Source organism: Calonectris borealis, unplaced genomic scaffold (assembly GCF_964195595.1).
Source record: "Calonectris borealis unplaced genomic scaffold, bCalBor7.hap1.2 HAP1_SCAFFOLD_162, whole genome shotgun sequence".
NCBI lineage: Eukaryota > Metazoa > Chordata > Aves > Procellariiformes > Procellariidae > Calonectris > Calonectris borealis.
In genome coordinates this window covers 13,223-33,247 of record NW_027441548.1, presented here as the reverse complement: position 1 = coordinate 33,247, position 20,025 = coordinate 13,223, and the positions used below count along the sequence as shown (strand labels likewise).

The window sequence follows — 20,025 nt, the reverse complement described above, 5'->3', positions numbered from 1 at the left end:
ATGATATTGGTTTTGCAGATGCAGAGGGACAAGCTGCACACCCAAGGGTGATGGAAGAGCGGAGCGCTGTAACGAGGTGGGTTGGCGTGTGGTTTTAGGAGGAAAATGTGACTGGTGGCTATATGACCACATTATAGTAAAGTTTTTTTTAATTGGAAGGTGCGAAGCGAGGAGCAACATGGGATATAGGCACCGGAGCTTACTTGGGCAAGGTGAGCAGCGGTTGGTGAGCTGAAGTAGCAGTTATTCTTCAGGTGTTCTATTCCTGATGTAATTATAAGCAATCTGTGTTGTTTGTGTCTTGCATGCGGTGCAGAAACCTCAGGGTGGCAACCCAAGCTGACAGAGGCTGGATGGGCGAGCTGTCCAGGTAAAGGAGCGGAAGACACAGAGATCGGCATGGGCTGCGGTTTCCAGCAGTATCTCGGCATGTGCCTTCTAGCTTGTGTTTTTGCAGGCGCCGCACACGGGCTCGGAGGGGTGACACCGTGTGCTGACAAGCGGTCCAAGAAGGCGAGGCAGTTGTGGGCCGGGCTGGCGTCTAATAGCAAAGTATTATATGGCAAGTCAGCGAAGTGTTTCTCTCTGGTTTTGCAGGTTCTGTGGGGGCTGCCTTTGGAATTGGCTGAGCGTTTGAGGTGAGCTGGGTAGTAGAGAGGAGGAGCATGGGGCTGGTGATTTCTGGCAAGTGCAACGGTAATTTTGTGTCTTTTGGTACCCTAGGCATCATAAGCGACTACAGCCGCATCGTCTGACTCTGGAATCAGCACAGAGCAGGTGAGTGGAATGCCACACGCATCTGAGGTGGCGGGTGTTGTGGGAAGGTTGATGTTGGCCGTCGTGATGCTGACTGACGGCACTGTTGTGCATGCATTGATTTTTGTTTGGTTGGTTTTTTTTTTTCAGATACTGAAGAGGAACCTGGTGACTGCAGGATTAATCCAGTGGGATGATTGTGGTTTTCCTTGTTGAGGACGGATCGATACTCCTGGCCGTCTGAAAGCTAAGTTGGGCCACTGGCGCTGGGTGAGGGAGGGGACTGGGTTGGCAATTGCATGAAGGGGTTTTAAGGACAGTGTAGGGCAGAGAGCTGTCCAGGAACAGTCTGCTTCAGGCAGTTAAAGGCAGACGGCTACTCTTCAGCATGACACTAGCGTGGGCCAGGCAGGGCAGTTCCAGCCTGTGTCTGTTGTTGTGTAGTTTGTGTGGTCTGTCTTCTGCGCCTTAGGCCTTCTTCGGGTCTTGGTGTCCATGTTACTCTTTGCGCTCGAGGAGCACGGCACGTGCCTGGGCACCATCCCGAGCGTCTCGAACGCCTGTACTCATCAGCATAGTGACAATCAGGTGCCTGTTTTCTTGCATTACTAGCTTAAAGCGCGGATTCGTCTCCCATCTGGGAAATTTCCCAATGGTCCTCTTCTGTGGCATCCTACCCAGCTGCTTGAGCGGCTCTGCTCTCTAGCCATCCACTTTTTTTGCGAACTGGGATTTCTTCCCCGCATCCTTACGCTCTTAGGTCTTGAGGCCAGGCTTCTTGCACGTACATCTTATCAGTTTTGAGAGCAACTTTTTGTCACGGGCCACGACGTTATACTTTCTCTGGGGTTGCCATAGAGCCTCCTCACATCACCGTCATGGTCCTGCGGGTCGTCTCGCCTGATGGCGTCTTCTGTCCGGGTGTTGTCATTCTTGCCAAGAGTTTTCTCTCGCCTTTTGAGGCATGTTGTCTGTAGCATTCCGTGTACTGTTGGTCTGTGCGTGTGTGCGTTTGGCTTGGAGCCGCCCTGCCCGTGGGTGTAGAGTCAGGGGTAGGTGGAATAGCGACAAGAGTCTATGGCTAATATGTAGATATGCCTAGACTGTTGAGGCCAAGGTTGTGCAGTCATCTCAGATCAAGTAGCCATCGGCAGGCTGCTTGGTCAGCTTTTTCAATAGCTTTTATGGGGATGAGCAGGGTTGTGTCGGAGGGGCTGTTCAGGGGTAGTGAAACAGATTGAATCTCAAAGGTGTTGTATGTGTGGGGCTTCAACGTTGTCGGTTGGGTTTGTTTTTTTTTTTAACGGCAGGATGTATGTTTGTTTGGATTCTAGATGGTGTTCTTAACAGGAAACAGGTCCTCTGGAATTGTTAAGCTATTGCTCTGCAACCCTGTGACTTGTTCGATCATTATGTTTTTGGCAGATGCAGAGGGACGAGCTGCGCACCACAGGGCGACAGAGGAGAGCGGAGCAGAGTGCTGTAACTAGATGGGTTGGTGTGTGGTATTAGAGGGAAGATGTGACTGGTGGCTATATGATTACATTACAGTGGTTTTTTTTTTTAATTTGAAGGGACAAAGTGAAGAGCAATGTGGGATATAGGCACCGGAGCTGACTTGGGTAAGGCGAGCGGGTGAGTGGTGATTGGTGGGCTGAATTAGCGGTTATTTTTCAGGTGTTGTATTGCTGGTGAAGTTATAAGCAATGCATGTTGTTTGGGTCTACAGGTGGTGCACAAACATCAACGTGGCAACCAAAGCTGACAGAGGCCAGGTGGGAGGGCTGTCAAGGTAAAGGAGTGTGAGACACGAATTGGTGTGGGCAGGCTGCAGTTTCGGGCAGTATCTCAGCATGTGCCTTTTTGCTTGGGTTTCTGCAGGTGCTGCATGCAGACTTGGAGGGGTTCTGCTGCTGTGTGCTGACAAGGGGCCTGAGAAGGTGAGGCAATTGTGGGCCGGGTTGGCATCTCGTAGCAAAGTATTACATAGCAACTCTGTGAATCTTCTCCATGATGCTTCTCCCTGATCTTGCAGGTGCTGAGCGGGCTGCCTTTGGAACTGGATGAGTGTTTGAGGTGAGCTGAGTAGCAGAAAGGAGGAGCACAGGACAGGTGCTTTCGTGTCTCTTGGTACCATATGCGCCACAAGCGATGACAGCTGCAGCCTCTGATACTAGAATCAGCGTGGAGCAGGTGAGCGGAATGCCACAGCATGTCTGAGGTGAGGGATGTTGGGGGAAAGGTCCATGTTGACTGATGTGATGCTGACTGATGGCATTGTTGTGCATGCATTGGTGTTTGTTTTTTGCAGGTGATGAAGAGGAACCTGGCGACTGCAAGATTAATCCAGTGGGCTGACTGGTTTTCCATGTTGAGGATGGATTCCGTCTCCTGGCCATCTGAAAGCTAAGTTTTGAGGCACTGGTGCTGGAGAGGAATCAGGGGGAGCTAGTGGATAAGGCTTAGTGGACAAGGTTGGCAATTGCATGAAGGGGTTTTAAAGGTAGTGTAGGGCAGGGGGCTGTCCAGGAACAGTCTGCTTTGGGCAGATAAAGGGAGCTGGCCACTCTTCACTATGACGCTGGGCAGGGCAGTTCCAGCCTGTCTGTTGTGTAGTTTGTGTGGTCTGTCTTCTGTGTCTTAGGCCTTCCTCAGGTCTCGATGTCCTCATTGCTCTTTGCGCTTGAGGGGCATGGGTGCCATCCCTAAGGCCTTGAATGCCTTCACTCATCAGCATAGCACCTGATAGGCACTTCTTTTCTTGCATTACAAGCTGAAAGTGTGGATCAGTCTCGTGTCTCAAACTTTCCGGATGGTCATCTTTTGCAGCATCCTTCCTGGCTGCGTGAGCAGCTCTGCTCTCCAGCTGTCCATTTTCACGGACTGGGATTTCTTCCCTGCATCCTTAGGTTCTTAGGCCTTGAGGCCAGGCTTCTTGCACATCCATCCTCTCAGTTTTGAGAGTATCTTCTTGTCACGGGCCGTGAGGTTCTACTCCTTTTTCTGGGGTTGCCACAGAGCCTCCTCACGTCACCGTTATGGTCCCACAGGTCGTCTTGCCCGACAGTATCTTCTATCTGGGTGTCATTCTTCTTGCCGAGAGTTTTCTCTCCTCTTTGAGGTGCATTTTTTGTAGGGTTCCATGTAGTGTTGGTCTGTGCGTGTGTGTGTGTGTGGCTTGGAGCTGCTATGCCTGGGGGTGTAGAGTCGGGGGTAGGTGGAATAGCCATAATAGTCTATGGTTAATATGTTGATATGCCTAGACTGTTGAGGCAAAGGCTGTACAGTCATCTCAGACTCAGTAGCTGTTGGCAGGCTGCATGGACAGCTCTTTTGATAACGTTTTATGGGGATGAGCTGAGCCATGTGTGAGGTGCTGTGCAGGGTTAGTGAAGGAAATTGAATCTCAAAGGCGTTAAGGCTTGCATGTGTATGACTTAATGTTTGAGTTATAAAATTTGTTTAATGGCAGGAAGTATAGTTGGATTCTAGATAGTATTCCTGCATGGAAACAAGTCGTCTGCAATTGTTAAGCTATTGCTCTGCATCCGAGTGACTCATTCAGTATTGTTTTTGCAGATGTAGAGGGATGAGCAGAGCACTAAAAGAAGGAGGATTGATGGGTGGTATTAGAGGGAAGATGTGACTGGTGGCTATATGACTACACTACTGTATTTTTTTTTTATTTGAAGGTGCAAAGGGAGGAGGACCGTGGGATATGGGCACTGGAGCTGACTCGGCCAAGGTGGGCGGTGATTGGTGAGCTGAAGGAGCGGTTATGCTTCAGGTGTTGTATTGCTGGTGAAGTTATAAGCAACCCATGTTCTTTGGGTCTCTTACAGGTGGTGCACAAACCTCAATGTTGCAACCCAAAATGATAGAGGCTGGACAGCTGAGTGGCCAAGGTCAATGAGAGGGTGATAGGAAACACTGTGGGCAGGCTGCAGTTTCAGGCAGTATCTCAGCACGTGCCTTTTCGCTTGGGTTTCTGCAGGTGCCGCACGCAGGCTTGGAGGGACGCCGCCGCCACATGCTGACGAAGGGGTCCGAGAAGGTGAGGCAGTTGTGGGCCAGGTTGGCGTCTAAAGTATTAGACGGCAACTCAGCAAAGTGTTTCTCTGTGGTTTTGCAGGTGCCGTGTGGGCCGCCTTTGGAATTGGATGAGCATTTGAGGTGAGCTGGGGGGTAGAGAGGAGGAGCATGGGACTGGTGATTTCTCACAAACGCAATGTTAACTTTGTGTGTCTTGGTATCTTAGGTGTCACAAGTAATGGCGGCCGCAGTGTCCCACTCTGGAATCGGCGTGGAAGAGGCAAGTGCAATGCCAGGGCTCTTGTGAGGATGAGGGTGTTGTGGAAGAGAGTGGCGTCTACTGTCATGATGCTTACTGCTGGTGTGTGTGTTGGTTGGTGTTTTTTTTTCCAGATCCTGAAGAGGAACCTGGTGACTGCAGGAAAATATCAGCTAGCCAATGTGTTTTTTGTCAAGGATGGATTCAGACCTCCCGGCCCTCTGAAAGCTGAGTTGAGGGACGATGGCTGGGGAGGGGGCAGGGAGACACAAGATTGGCAACGGCAGGAAGGTGCATTTAAAGTTAGTTAGGGCAAAGGGCTGTCCAGGGACAGTCCCCCTTGGGCAGATAAAGGGAGCAGGTTACTTATCAGCATGACGTTAGCGTGAGCCGGGCAGGGCAGTTCCAGCCTGTGTCTGTTGTTGTGTAGTTTGTGTGGTCTGTCTTCTGTGTCTTAGGCCTTCCTTAAGTCTCGATGTCCTCTTTGTGCTCGAGGAGCACAGCACAAGCCTCCAGCGCCATCTCTAGGATCTTGAATGCCTGTACTCGTTGGCATAGCGCCAATAGGGCCCTTTTTCCTTGCGTTACAAGCTGAAAGCGTGGATCGGTCTTGTGTCTTGAAGTTTCCAGACGGTCCTCTTTTGCGGCATCCTTCCCGGCTGCGTGAGCAGCTCTGCTCTCTAGCAGTCTCTTTTCATGGACTGGGATTTCTTCCCTGCATCCTTACGCTCTTAGGTCTTGAGGCCAGGCTTCTTGCTTGTACATCCTCTCAGTTTTGAGAATAACTTCTTGTCACGGGCCATGACGTTCTACTCTTTCTGGGGTTGCCTCAGAGCCTCCTCACATCACTGTCGCAGTCCCATGCGTCGTCTTGCCAAGCGGTGTCTTCCATCCGGGTGTCATTCTTCTTGCCAAGAGTTTTCTCTCCTCTTTAAGCCATGTTGTTTGTAGGGTTCTGCGACGAGCGAGGGAAGGCAGGCAGTCGACTCAATGTGAGTGATAAGGCCAGCTTCAACTTTATTGTAAAACCCTACACATATTTATACACTAAGTTCTACCTTATGCATACTTGTCTCACAATCATTGGCTTAGCTCTAAAAATTACATTATCATATTCCTCCTACTTTCGGTTACTGCTACGTGGTCCGGGTTCCATCCTGTTTTTCTTATACTGTACTTCCTCAAAGTTGCTTATCTGCACAGAGCAAGGTCAGCATGACTTTCTTTTCTCCCTTGTCAGCATGACTCAGAATTTTCCCACCGCGGCCTAGTCTGGCTAACTTTCTCCAACATTTCCCCCTTTTTCTTTTTGGACCACCAGTACATTGTGGTTCATTTTTACAACATTATTTAAAATACAGTGATATGCTATTTTTACTATAACTATAATTGTTAATAAAATACCAAGCCAGCGCTTGCTCAGTGCCTATGTTGGGCACTAGGGAAGCAAATACCTTGGCTGTGGTTGACCATAATTCTATATTGTTGTTACAATCTGCTTGCAATTGATGTATAGACCTTTTGTGTCGATTTGTCGCTACTGTAGTTATATTGAGCCAACTTTGTCAGCTAACTGTGAGCAGAGTTAATTTACCTACATAACAAGGCCCTCCAAAGGCGTTCTTTGGAATGCCAGGCCATGCTCGATCCCCACAGATCAAAAAATATCCGGGGGGAAGAGCTTTGGCCGTATCATTGTTCCACAAAGAGTTATTGGTTCCCTTCATACTCCGTCCATAGGCACTGAGTGTTTTGGAAGCGTTATAATTCCCACAATATTGGCCTATTTCGAATCCTTTCGTAAAAGGTGAAACAACAGTCCAACCGGTGGTATTAACAAAAGGGTTGTTATCATCAGTGCGGCTGCTTATGCCGATCAATGACTGAAAGGTCTGGGCCTGTGCGGCAAAGCGGCTAAAGCTGCCAAACACAAAACATGTCTGAGTAGTAACGTTATCAGTTGCATTTCCAATTTTTTCTGACCCCAAAAGGTCAATTTCTTGGGGGTCCCAAGGGAGAGTGTGATTTAGGGCTCTTATTAGTTGTACCGAGCAATTTGCTACAGTAACATTTATACAATTAACTGTTACAGACGTCCAATTATCAAAATCTCTGGCAATAATTTCAGGAAAGCCTATCAGACATGTTTTAAAGGGCTCAGTTGCCGTAGCTGAACTCAGGCAAAAGTCTGTCGTCCCAGTTTTATTCGCCCACGCCACCCATAAGTTCGCACGGCTGGGCAACGGCATCGCTGGGATCAGTACAGACAGAGCTGCATTGATCATCATCAGCAACAGCAGCTTTGGTCCAGCGGCTTGGAATCCACTTCGGCCCTGTGGGAGTAAGTACACACATATAACCTCTACCCATATACTTCACTTCTGCTGGACCTTTCCACAGTCCGGTTGCTGGATCTCTATACATAACGAAAACTGGCTTGTCATCCTTATTTTCTTTAGGATAACCATGCACCCATGCTGGTGGCTCTTTCTGGTCTGCAAAAATACATAAATGATTTAGCACAAAAAGAGTCTTAACAAGTCTTTCTTGTACATCTGAGATTTCCCTAAATTTTTGCAAATATTGTTTCAGCGTTTGATGCGCCCTTTCAATGATAGCTTGTCCCGTGGGTGAGTGTGGAATACCAGTAGTATGTCGCACTCCCCACGTTTGGAAAAAACGTTTCACTTTGGCGCTTGTGTATGCAGGGCCATTGTCAGTTTTTATCGTTTGTGGCACTCCCATAACTGCAAAACAACTAGTCAAATGTCGCATTACGTGGAGTGCTCGTTCTCCTGTTTGTGCCGTGGCCCATATAAATTTGCTATAGGTGTCAATCGTAACATGTATATATCTCAGTCTGCCAAAGTCAGCAACGTGAGTCACATCCACTTGCCACAATTCTCTGGCCTCGAGTCCCCTGGGATTCACGCCGATTCCGAGACCAGGCCCATGGTGGCTACACGTAGGACAGGCCCACACAATCCCCTGTAAAATGTCCATAAAATATCCATAAATGTACACAAAATGTCCACTGCATTCATTTAGTCCATGACTTTGGGCTCCATCTGTTATGGTGGTCACTCAGGTCAGCAGAGGTGGTGCGTTGCATGGAGTTACTGGGCACCAAAGCCGGCTCAGGTCGGGTCACTGCTGCACTTGCGCTGCTCCTTGTAAAGTTTGTCCTCTGTTGGTTCAGGTGGTTCCTGCTGCTTGGGCATGGGCTTATCCACAGTCACAGACACCTCGGGGTGTCCTGTCCCGCATGGACTCAGCCACAGGTCACAGTCCCTTTGATTCGAGTTCACGCTGCAGTTCCAGCCTGTCCAGCACAGCAGCACAGAAGCAGCAGCGATGCCCTGGCCATCTGCCGGCCCAGGCGCATCCCTATTGCTGTTATCAGAATGTTCCCAGGCACAGCACAGTAAGACGATAAGCAGTGCAGCAGTACAGCAAGCAGCGAGAGCAAAAAAGCAGCCACTAACGAGCACAAGACTCTAATACACATTAAGGCAAGCAAGGCCCATGGCAAGCAAAAGAGCCTGCGAATTAATAGCTAAACAGCAGTAACAGCTATAAATTCAATCTAGCACATTTCAATCAAACGTGTCGTTATCTTGAATTGTAGTCTTTGGTTGCATTCCGGTAAATATCCATTCTAATACTCTCACAGTCTCCCCCTTTTTCTTTTTGCACTGCGTGAGTGCACCAATAAAATGTGTGGGGCCGTGCAAAACGGTTAAGTCCACAGGTAAGTCAGGGTCAATACGATCCACTGCTCGGTCAACGATGTGGGTACTGAGTTTTTGAATCACAATCGATAAGTCCTCGTAATATAAAAAGTCCTTGGAGACCACTGGATGATCGCCCCAACAACAACGCTCCATGAGATTGTCCATTGATAACTATGGGCCCTTTAATTCCTGTAGCAATTTTTCGCGGCCGGTCGTCAATTAGCGTGACATCTACTGCTGTTGCCAGATCCAATCCGAGGCTCCCCCTGGTTGCTGGTCGAAGTTGGGTTGCTGGTCGAAGCTGGGCAATGGCGTCTGGTATCTCTGCACTGTCGTTTGGTTGGGGGCTGCCGTTGGCCTGAAGGTGACCGGAGCCGCGATTGGTGTCGGTGCGCTGCGGCTCTTGGCGCTCGGTTTCCCGTTTCCCGAACGCCGGCAGACCGTAGTATTATGATTATTCATTTGACAGTTCTGGCAGCTCCCGACATTGTCGACGCAGATGTCCTGGGTAGCCACATCGGAAGCACTTATACTGTCGTCGGCCAGTCGTCTTACTTTGGTGGGCATCCGGAGGCTTCAGTGGGGCAAGAGCTGCAAACGCCTGTCCCTGCGCCTTGACTAATTTTTCCCCTAGTTCTCTGGTTGTTTCAACTAACATGGCTTGAGCTCCTACAGGAACTCTACTCATTCGCTCTAACATGACTTCTATGGTGGCGTCTAAGGGTAAGGTGACAAGGATGCCCTTCGTATAAGTATTACAATTCTCTAATACACACTGTCTCAGCAAAGGTCCTTTCATAAAATCTGCCATATCTGCGTGGTCAATAGCGTCTGTGACTCTATCTACAAAAGATGCAAAAGGCTCCTCTCTTCCTTGTTTAATTGATATATATGAGGGAGGAGCTGGTGTAGTTTTAACTTTCTGCAAGGCTTCTCGTGCTAATTTCATAGATTCTAACAACACGTCTGGACCAGTTTGCATCTGCATTTCTACAGAGGCAAAAGGACCTATACCCATTAGTTGTTCTACAGTTACTCCAGCTAAATGATCATTTGGGGCTCGGGGCAAGTGCGCAGATATTTCACAAAGTCTTTGCCAGTGAGCTTGCCAAAGTAATTGTTGTGATTGCTTCAAAATAGGCCTCATTATGTTCTTAATATCTTCTGGACATAGCATTCCGCTACCCCAGATATAGTTTAGCATTTGCCTTGCACATTAACTGTGTTTTGCAATTGATTTAATATTTTCCAATCTAGGGCCTGATGCACCCCAGTCATAGCCCCCGCGTTATCTACCTGGTAGATTACCGGGAAGGCTTGAGGGCTAATTTGATCTAATAAATCAAAATCTTTTTGTTCAACAGCTTCTCGTGCTATTTTGTCCCAACTAACCCGCACTAAACGCGGCTGTTGATGAGCTTGGGACGGGAGGGGGGGGTGGGGCCTTTAGAAGACTTTCAGCTTGAGCAGTCTCCTGTCCGCTACTGTCTACCCTCTCATTTTCACTTGGACCCTCCCTCTCCCCCTCCCTTTCTGTCGGCGGATCAGGAGGGGGACGAGAGGGTCGGCAAACAACGGGAACAGGAATTCCCGAAGGCCGAGGTGAAAAGTAGTCACCCCCTGCTCACCCTCTGCTGTGAGACGTCCAGCGGCAGGATCGGACTGCTCAAGCCGATCTGAGGTGGCTGTAGCTATTCGCCTTTCAGTTTTATATCTTTTTATACAATTAATAACATCTCTCCAAGATTTCATTAATTTTCTTGCTGATTTATCATCATCAATTACTAGATCCCACAAACAATCTCCATAAGAACGCCACTCGTCTACTTCAAACATGCTTTCAGGGTCTTTAAAAAACCCTTTCGCTTTCCCTAATGCAATTAACCCAGCCAGGTCTTTTAATTGGCTTACTCCCCGCTCTTCTAAAAAGCATTTTAAAATATCGAAGGCTACCTCTACTTCCATTGCGCGCTTCTCTTGACCCTCTTAATTATCCGGTCGTTTGCAGCCTTTTCCCACGGGTAGCCTTCTATCGGACGGCGAACCCCTTTTAATCATCCTGGGTTCAAGCACGGATCAGGCACGCCGCGACAGCGTCTACTGATCTTCTGCTCCCTGGTCGCTGCTACCAGTGCTTCTCCGATCTCGCTGTCCGGTGGAAAACAGGGATGGGGGGTCCCTGTTCGGGCGCCACTTGCGACGAGCGAGGGAAGGCAGGCAGTCGACTCAATGTGAGTGATAAGGCCAGCTTCAACTTTATTGTAAAACCCTACACATATTTATACACTAAGTTCTACCTTATGCATACTTGTCTCACAATCATTGGCTTAGCTCTAAAAATTACATTATCATATTCCTCCTACTTTCGGTTACTGCTACGTGGTCCGGGTTCCATCCTGTTTTTCTTATACTGTACTTCCTCAAAGTTGCTTATCTGCACAGAGCAAGGTCAGCATGACTTTCTTTTCTCCCTTGTCAGCATGACTCAGAATTTTCCCACCGCGGCCTAGTCTGGCTAACTTTCTCCAACAGGGTTCCATGTAGTGTTGGTCTGTGCATGTGTGTGTGGCTAGGAGCTGCCCTGCCCGAGGGTGTAGAGTCAGGGATAGGTGGAATAGCCATAAAAGTCTATGGCTAATATGTTGATATGCCTAGACCGTCGAGGCAACGGTTGTACAGTCATCTCGGACTCAGTAGCTGTTGGCAGGCTGTGTGGACAGCTCTTGCAATGGTGTTTTATGGGGATGAGCCGAGCCGTGTGGGAGGGGCTGTTCAGGGGTAGTGAAGGAAATTGAGTCTCAAAGGTGTTAAGGCTTGTATGTGTAGGGCTAAATGTTTGACTTCTAAATTTTGTTTAATGATAGGATGTATAGTTAGATTCTAGATAGTATTCCTACACGGAAATAAGTCCTCTGGAATTATTAAACTATTGCTCTGCATCCGGCTGACTCATTCAATATTGTTTTTGCAGATGCAGAGGGATGAGCAGTGCAGGGCGATGGTCAAGAGGCGAGCGGAGCACTAGAAGAAGGTGGGTTGGTGGGTGGTATTAGAGGGAAGATGTGACTGGTGGCTATACGACTACATTATGGTATTTCTATTTTTCTTTTAATTTGAAGGTGTAAAGCAAAGAGCAATGTGGGATATGGGCACCAGAGCTGACTCGGGCAAGGTGACCGGTGATTGGTGGGCTGAAGTAGCGGTTATGTTTCAGGTGTTGTATTGCTGGTGAAGTTATAAGCAAGCCTTGTTGTTTGTGTCTTACAGGTGGTGCGCAAGCTTCAATGTGGCAACCCAAGCTGATGGAGGCCGCTCAGCTGAGCGGCCAAGGTAAAGGAGAGGGAGATAGGAATCACTGTGGGCAGGCTGCAGTTTCGGGCAGTATCTCAGCACGTGCCTTTACGCTTGGGTTTTTGCAGGTGTCGCACGCAGGCTCAAAGGGGTGCCTCTGCCGCATGCTGACGAAGGGGTCCGAGAAGGTGAGGCGATTGTGGGCCGGGTTGGCGTCTAATAGCAAAGTGTTACATGGCAACTGAAGTGTTTCTCTGTGGTTTTGCAGGTGCCGTGCGGGCTGCCTTTGGAATTGGATGAGCATTTGAGGTGAGCTGGGTAGTAGAGAGGAGGAGTATGGGGCTGGGGGTTTCTGGCAAGTGCAATGGTAACTTTGTGTCTCTTGGTATCCTAGGCATCACAAGCGATGACAGCTGCAGCGTCCGCCTCTGGAATCGGCGTGGAGCAGGTGAGTGGAATGCAATGGTGTGTCTGAGGTGGAGGATGTTGTGGGAAAGGTCCATGTTGACGGATGTGACGCTGACTGGCGGCACTGTTGTGCATGCATTGGTGTTTGTTTTTTGCAGGTGATGAAGAGGAACCTGGCGACTGCAGGATTAACCCAGTGGGTTGATTGTGGTTTTTCCTGTAGAGGATGGATTCAGACTCCCGGTCCTCTGAAAGCTAAGTTGAGGCACTGGTGCTGGAGATCGGTCGAGGGAGGGAGGGGACCGGGTTGGCAATTGTATGAAGGGGTTTTAAAGACAGTGTAGGGCAGGGGACTGTCCAGGGACAGTCCCTCTTGGGCAGTTAAAGGGAGCAGGTTACTTATCAGCATGATGTTAGTATGAGCCGGGCAGGGCAGTTCCAGCCTGTGTCTGTTGTTGTGCAGTTTGTGTGGTCTGTCTTCTGTGTCCTAGGCCTTCCTCGAGTCTCGATGTCCTCTTTGCGCTCGAGGAGCACAGCACATGCCTCAGGCGCCATCCCTAGGATCTTGAACGCCTGTACTCATTGGCATAGGGCCAATAGGGCGCTTTTTTTCTTGCGTTACAAGCTGAAAGCGTGGATCGGTCTCGTGTCTCGAAGTTTCTCGACGGTCCTCTTTTGCGGCAGCCTTCCCGGCTGCGTGAGCAGCTCTGCTCTCTAGACATCTATTTTTGCAGACTGGGATTGTTTCCCTGCATCCTTACGCTCTTAGGTCTAGAGGCCAGGCTTCTTGCTCATACATCTTCTCAGTTTTGAAAGCAGCTTCTTGTCATGAGTCATGACGTTCTACTCTTTCTCTGGTGTTGCCATAGAGCCTCGTCATGTCACAGCCCTGCAGGTCTTCTTGCCCGACGGCGTCTTCCGTTTAGGTGTCATTCTTCTTGCCGAGAGTTTTCTCTCCTCTTTGAGGCGCGTTGTTTGTAGTGTTCTGTATAGTGTTGGTCTGTGCATGTGTGTGTGGCTTGGAGCAGCCCTGCCTGGGAGTGTAGAGTCAGGGGGAGGTGGAATAGCCATAAGAGTCTATGGTTAATATGTTGATATGCCTAGACCGTCGAGGCAACGGTTGTACAGTCATCTCGGACTCGGTAGCTGTTGGCAGGCTGTGTGGACAGCTCTTGCAATGGTGTTTTATGGGGATGAGCCGAGCCGTGTGGGAGGGGCTGTTCAGGGGTAGTGAAGCAGATTGATTCTTAAATGGAAACAAGACTTTTGGAATTGTTAAGCTATTGCTCTGCAACCGGGTGACTTGTTTGATATTATTGTTTTTGCAGATACCTAGGAAGGAGCCATACACCAAAGAGTGACAGAGGAGGCGAGTGTAGCACCGTAAGAAGGTTGTGGTAAGGCTGCTTTCCATAATCTTTGAGAAGTTGCGGAGATTGGGTGATGTCCCAGAAGACTGGAAGAAGGCTAATGTCACGCCATCTACATGAAGGGCATAAAGGAGGATCCAGGAAATTGTAAGCCCATCAGTCATACTTCAGTCCCTGGGAAAGCTGTGGATTGAATCCTCCTGTGTGGTACCACAAGTCCAATGAAGCACATGATTGGGAAAAGCCAGCATGGATTCACCAAGGGCAGATCATGCTTGACAAACCTGATTGCCTTCTATGACAAAGTGACCTGCTTGGTTGATGTGGGGCGAGCGGTGGACATGGTCCTGGATTTCTCCAAGGCTTTTGATATGGTTTCCCACAGCCTCCTAGAGAAAGTGATGTGTTACAGTCTAGACAAGCGGTCTGTTTGGTGGGTGGGGAACTTGCTGACAGGCAACCCCCAGAGGGTGGTAGTAAATAGCTCCTTTTCAAACTGGCAACCTGTCACAAGCGGGATCCCCCAGGGATCGATATTGGGCCCAACACTGTTAAATATCTTCATAAGTGATGTGGATGATGGGATCGAGCGTACCCTGATGAAGCTTGATGATGATACCAAACTGAGTGGGCAAGCGAACGCTTTGGAGCGGAGAGCCACTCTGCAGGAAGACTTGGATAGGCTGGAAGAATGGTCTAATGAGAACCTTATGAAGTTCAACAAAGTCAAAAGTTAGGTCTTGCACCTAGGAAAGCATATCCAGGAGTGCGGTACAGGCTGGGAACTATCCAGCTGGGGAGCAGCTGTGGAAAGGGACCCGGGGGTCCCGGTGGAGAACAAGCTAAATCTGAGCAAACGGTGTGCTGCTGCAGCAAAGAAGGCCAAGATGATGCTGGATTGCATCAACAAGGGCATCACCAGCAGAGAGATAGAAGTCATCATCCCCCTCTACTCGGCGCTCACCAGGTCACACCTGGAATACTGTGTGTGGTGTTGGTCCCCATTATACAAAAAAAGATGTGAACAGGCTGGAGAGGGTCCAGAGAAGGGCCACAAATATGATCAAAAGACTGGGAACCCTGATACATGAGGAAAGGCTGAGAGAATTGTGTGTAGTCTTGAGAAAAGAAGGCTTAGGGGAGACCTCATCACCATGTTCCGGTAGGTAAATCGTGGTTACAGAGATGATGGAGACTCCCCTTTTACAAGGAGTCACATGGAAAAGATGAGTGGTAATGGGTACAAGTTACTCTTGAGGAGATTCCGATTGGACACAAGAGGAAAACTTTTCACAATGAGAACAATCAGCCATTGGGATAATCTCCCCAGGGAAGCGGCAGATTCCCCAACATCGGACACTTGTAAGATTTGGCCAGACGGGGTGCTGGGCTATCTCGTCTAGACCGTGCTTTTGCCAAGAAAGGCTGGACCGGATGATCCTTGAGGTCCCTTGCAACTTGGTATTCTGTGATTCTGTGATTAAAGCGCGTCAGCCTTTGGTGTTGGAGGGAAGGTGAGTCTTGTTGGTTGTATGACTGCATAATGTTGTGGTTTTTTTTTCCCAAAGATGCAAAGCAATGAGGCAAGTGGGATATGGGCGTGGGAGTTGACTCAGGCAAGTTGAACAATGACTCGTGGGCTGAAGTAGCAGTTACTTTTCAGGTGTGTATTGTCGGTGAAGTTATAAGCTTTACCTGCTGTTTGGGCTTTACAGGTGGTACACAAGCTTCAACATGGCAGCCCCAAATGATGGGGGCTGGGTGTGCAGGTAAAGGCCAAGGTAAAGGTGGGGAAGATGAGAATTGCTGCAGGCAGGCTGTGCTTTTAGTTTGGGTTTTTCCACATGCCGCAGGTAGCCTCAGAGGGGCATAGCTGCCCACTGAGAAGCGGTCGGAGAAGGTGAGGAGGTTGTCGGCTGGGTCACCATTTAATAAGCAAGTATGACATGGCATCTCGGTTAACCATTTACCTTTTGGTTTTGCGGGAGCTGTGCTGGCGAGGAGGAGCGTGGGGCTGGTGACTTCGCCCAAGCGCAACGGTAACTTTGTGTCTCTTGACATCTTGGGTGCGACGAGTGACAGTTGCAGCATCTGACTTTGGAATTAGTGTGGAGCAGGTAAGCAGAGCACTATGGTGCTTTTGAGGAGGAGGCTAGTGTGATGCTGAATACTAGTACTCTTGTGGTTTGGTGGGGTTTTTTTTGGTGTGGGTGTGGCTTTTTTTTTTGCATATAAAGAGGAACCAGGTGAGTGCAGCAACATCCTAGTTAGTGTTTTGGGTTTGTTTTCTTTTTTTTTTTTTAAGATGGATTGAGATCCCTGGCCCTCTGAAAACTAAGTTGAGGGACCAGGGCTGGGGAGGGAACAAGGTTGGGAATTGCAGGAAGGAGTTATGAAGTTAGCGTAGGGGAGAGAACTGTCCAGCAACAGTCCCTTTTGGGAAGGTGTAAAGGGAGCGGGTTATTCTTCAGCATGATGCTGGTGTGTGCCGGGCTTGGCAGTTCCAGCCTGCGTCTGTGGTGTTGTGTAGTTTCTGAGGACTCTCTTCTGTGTCTTCTACCGTAGTTTTCTCAGGCCTTGATGTCTCCATAGCTCTTTAAGATCAGCAGGCGCCTCGGTAGCCCTCCCCAGGGTCTCAAATGCATTGTCTCATCAGCATAGTGCCTGTTGAGCCCTTCTTATCTTGCCGTTGTAGCTTCAAGCATGGACATGCCTGGTCAGCATTGCATCATAGATGTTTCTGAGGGGTATCTCTTGCGGCGGTGAGCCAGGTGGTGCCAGCAGCTCTGCTCTCAGGAGTTCTGTTTCCACAGTTGTCTTTAGAGGTTTCACCCCCGTGTCCTTAACGGTCTTAAAGCCCAGCTTCTCATGCATCCATCGTTCTGGGTTTGATGGTAGTTTTCTCTCATGGGCTGTGGCAGTTGACTCTCTTTCCTGGGGCGCTATAGAGCATTTGTGCCATTGTGGCACCTTAGGGCTTCTGTGCTGGAGGCATCTTCCCTACGGCAGTCATTCTCGCTTGTGGTCTTCTCGTGTCTCACGATCACATTGTGGCGTCTGCGTGCAGTCTCTGTCTGTGTGTCAGGGTTGGAGCTGCGCTGCCTGGGAGCGTAGCAATAATAAATATATTATAGCTTTATGGTGATATGGTTATATGTTGATCTGGCCAGATTCTTTAGGCAAAGACTGTACAGTCCATCTCTGGGCAAGTAGCTCTAGAGAGCGGCCACAGTTACTTTCGTTGTGTTTTGTGGGTGCTAGAGGCTGCACTCTGGCCTCTTGGGAGTGGCAGTTTGCAAGGTAGTCGAGTGGACTGTATCTTGAACTTGCCTTAACTTGTCTATGTAGGGCTTAATATCTGGTGTGGTTTTTTTTCCATCTGCAGTTAGAAGGCATATGCAAAACAAGACAGGCTTTTAGTCATGTCAAGCTATCGGTCAGCATCCAGGTGACTTGCTTTACATGCTTTGATTAGCACAGGCTGTTTGGATGGAGGTTGTCTGGGATGTTTTTTTGTATAGCCAGTAGGTATTGCTAAGCAGGGTGTACAGTCCCTTTTGTAGTTTTTTGCAGGTGCCCCAGGGTGATTTGGATCCGTGGAGAAAATTCTCGAGCGCATCTTGCCAGAGCGTCCAAATTAAGTGAAGAAGGAGCAGGCCCGGTGAATGTAGCGAAGCGTCTTCCTCGGCTTGCTGTTAAGAAGGCTGAAACTTTGGAGTTGTACGGAACGGCAACGTTGCTTTGAAGTGTGTGGCGAGACAGTTCCGGGGATGGGTCTAGAATGGGGGCAATATGCCATCGTGGCAGGTGGGTGGTGAAACAATGGTGTTTTGAGTGAGGGGTGAAGCAAGTGGTTGTTGAATGAGTGTTAGTTTTTCAATGTGCCTAATCTTGTATGTGTGAAGTATTTTATCGCAGGTTGTATTTAATGTTGAGAGTAGTATTTTTTTTTTTTAAATTATAATAAAAAAAAAACCCCGGCTGGGGGATTTTTCTTTTTTTTACCCCCCCAGCTGGGTTTTTTTTTCCCCCGGTCCCGGCTGCTCTGCAAGGTGACGTTCATCGCCAATGTCTGGGCAGACGTCAGGCTTGGGCCGGGGTTTTTGCAGGCAGGGTGATTTTTGAGGCCTCTGGGAATGCTGTTCCTGGGGAGCGGCGCAGACACGGGGTGATGTCCCATTGTGGCAGGCTGGTCGCAGAATGGATCGGCAAGAGTGAGGGGTAGCTTGTGTGGTAGCTGAATGAGCGGTGTGTTTTGAATGTATATAACCTTGTTTCATTATGTGGTGTTTTTTTATGTTTCTTTGCAGGTTGTGTGTGGAGTTGAGTGGTTTTTTTGTGTTCAGAGAGTTACAAAAAAAATTATATGAAAACCTAGACAAGGGATTTCCACACCACCCCTCCTGCCCCCCCGTCTAGGGGTGTGTATGTTGGGTGTGTGTGTTGTGTTCCCCCCCTGCCCCGGTCCCAGCAACTCTGTAAGGGAGTTGATTGCCAATGTTTGGGTGGAGGTTGGGCTCGGGCTGAAGTTTTTGCAGAGAGGGTGGTTTTTTCAAGGCCTCTGGGAACACCATTCCTGGGGAGCGCTGTGCTGGAATGTGGCATTTGCCTGTCATTGCAAAGGGGGGTATGTTGTGTAGCGAATGGTCATGGGAAGATGATTGATGATCTTGCAGTTGAAGGGTGTGGGGAAATTGGAGCAGGTTGTCAGTGTTGAAGAGGACCAGCTTGTGAAGCAGGTGGGCTAAACTTTATTGTTTACTGTTAGGATTGTAAATTCTTTTGAGGGGCTTTGTAGTTTCTGATGTAATGACACTTTATGATTTTTTTTTTTTATTTTTGTGCGCAAGCACAGAAGTAGGGCGCCCATTGAGATGAGCGGAGCTCGGTCACTTTCTGCCTAGGAATCCCAATTGTGGAGACGATGTCGCCTCGAAGAGGCAAACAGAGATGTAAAGCAATAGACTGAGAATGTAATGGGAGGGAGAAACGTGGAAAAGACTACTAGGTATAGAATCACAGGCACTAAATACTTGCGCCGACTGTAAAGGTAATGATGAATTTTTAGAGGTCAAATGCATTTCAAAGAGTGAATTTCAAAGAGTGAGAAGTGAATAAATGTAATTGTAGCAAGTATTTGATCAACCTGAGAGTAATTTTTGTCTCTGTAGTACAAGTATATTGTAGAATTGAAATGTAAAAAATAATATGGGAAAATCTACTGGAATTAGCAATGGACCAATTTTAAATTGAAAATTATAAAAACAAAATACAGGCAGTAATGTATCCCTATTGGAATCACAGTAAAAACTGAAATAACAAATGAAAGTACAAAACTAAGTGGGTGTTGTTAATACCTATTAACCAAAATTGCCAATTGGAGGGTGGTGGTGGTGGTGGTGGTGGGGAATTGTTACAGGCATTGACAGCTCTTGCTTGAGGACTATTATGGCAATAATGTTTGTATGTGATAATTTAAATGAGAATTAGTCATTAGAGGGAGAGTTGTCAATACCTATAGATAAATGTAGCTATTGACAGGTTAAAAGAAAGCATGTGCATTACTGGCTCCTAAGTATATTTAAACTATTAGTAATTGTGTAAAGTTTTTTAATTACTTTGAGTAGTTTTAAAGAAATGTAGAATACTACTTCGGCATAAATGATGTGCAATTGAAACACTGATCTTAGTAAGACACTAGCAGGCATGAATTGTATCTGAGTAGTATCATAAGGAAAATATCAAACTAGGCAGTAAAGATGGAATGGTAATATGGCTGTGTTCAATTACCTTAATTGCAGAAAGAGCTAATTATGGTAGTTAAACCACTCCTTAATAGGGTTCTAAGGTATCTTAAAAGAAAATGATTTTGCAATAAAGTTTAAATAAAATTTTCTTTGATCTGTTTTGTGTCTCCTGTGTTTTTTTAATGTCTGTGTTTGTCTCTGGTGGTTTTTTTTTTCTCTGTCTCTAGGGGGTTTTTTTGTGTGTCTGTCTGGTGTCTTTTGATGTTGTCTCTCTGGTTTTTGTCATTGATGTTGTTTTGCTTTGTTTTGGTCTTTGATTTTGTTGTCTCTCTCTGTTTGTGTCTTGGTGTGGTGTTTTTTTTGAGTTTCCTGTGGGGTTGGAGGAGGGAATTTTCTGTATTGGCCTTGGGGGGTTGTGTGGGTGGTTT

General features: G+C 48.0%; 3 long non-coding RNA genes across 3 annotated transcripts; all 3 read left to right on the top strand.

Annotated features, from left to right (window-relative positions):
- The first annotated feature begins 15 nt into the window (after positions 1-15).
- LOC142077145 (uncharacterized) lies at positions 16-639 on the top strand. Its single transcript, XR_012671576.1, has 3 exons — positions 16-76; positions 160-212; positions 598-639. It is a non-coding gene; the product is annotated as an uncharacterized LOC142077145 (long non-coding RNA).
- A 3,805-nt stretch (positions 640-4,444) lies between these two features.
- LOC142077147 (uncharacterized) lies at positions 4,445-4,813 on the top strand. Its single transcript, XR_012671578.1, has 3 exons — positions 4,445-4,501; positions 4,599-4,661; positions 4,751-4,813. It is a non-coding gene; the product is annotated as an uncharacterized LOC142077147 (long non-coding RNA).
- An 8,737-nt stretch (positions 4,814-13,550) lies between these two features.
- LOC142077146 (uncharacterized) lies at positions 13,551-19,756 on the top strand. The gene is made up of 4 exons (XR_012671577.1): positions 13,551-15,364; positions 17,414-17,657; positions 18,474-18,589; positions 18,706-19,756. It is a non-coding gene; the product is annotated as an uncharacterized LOC142077146 (long non-coding RNA).
- The last annotated feature ends 269 nt before the right edge of the window (positions 19,757-20,025 follow it).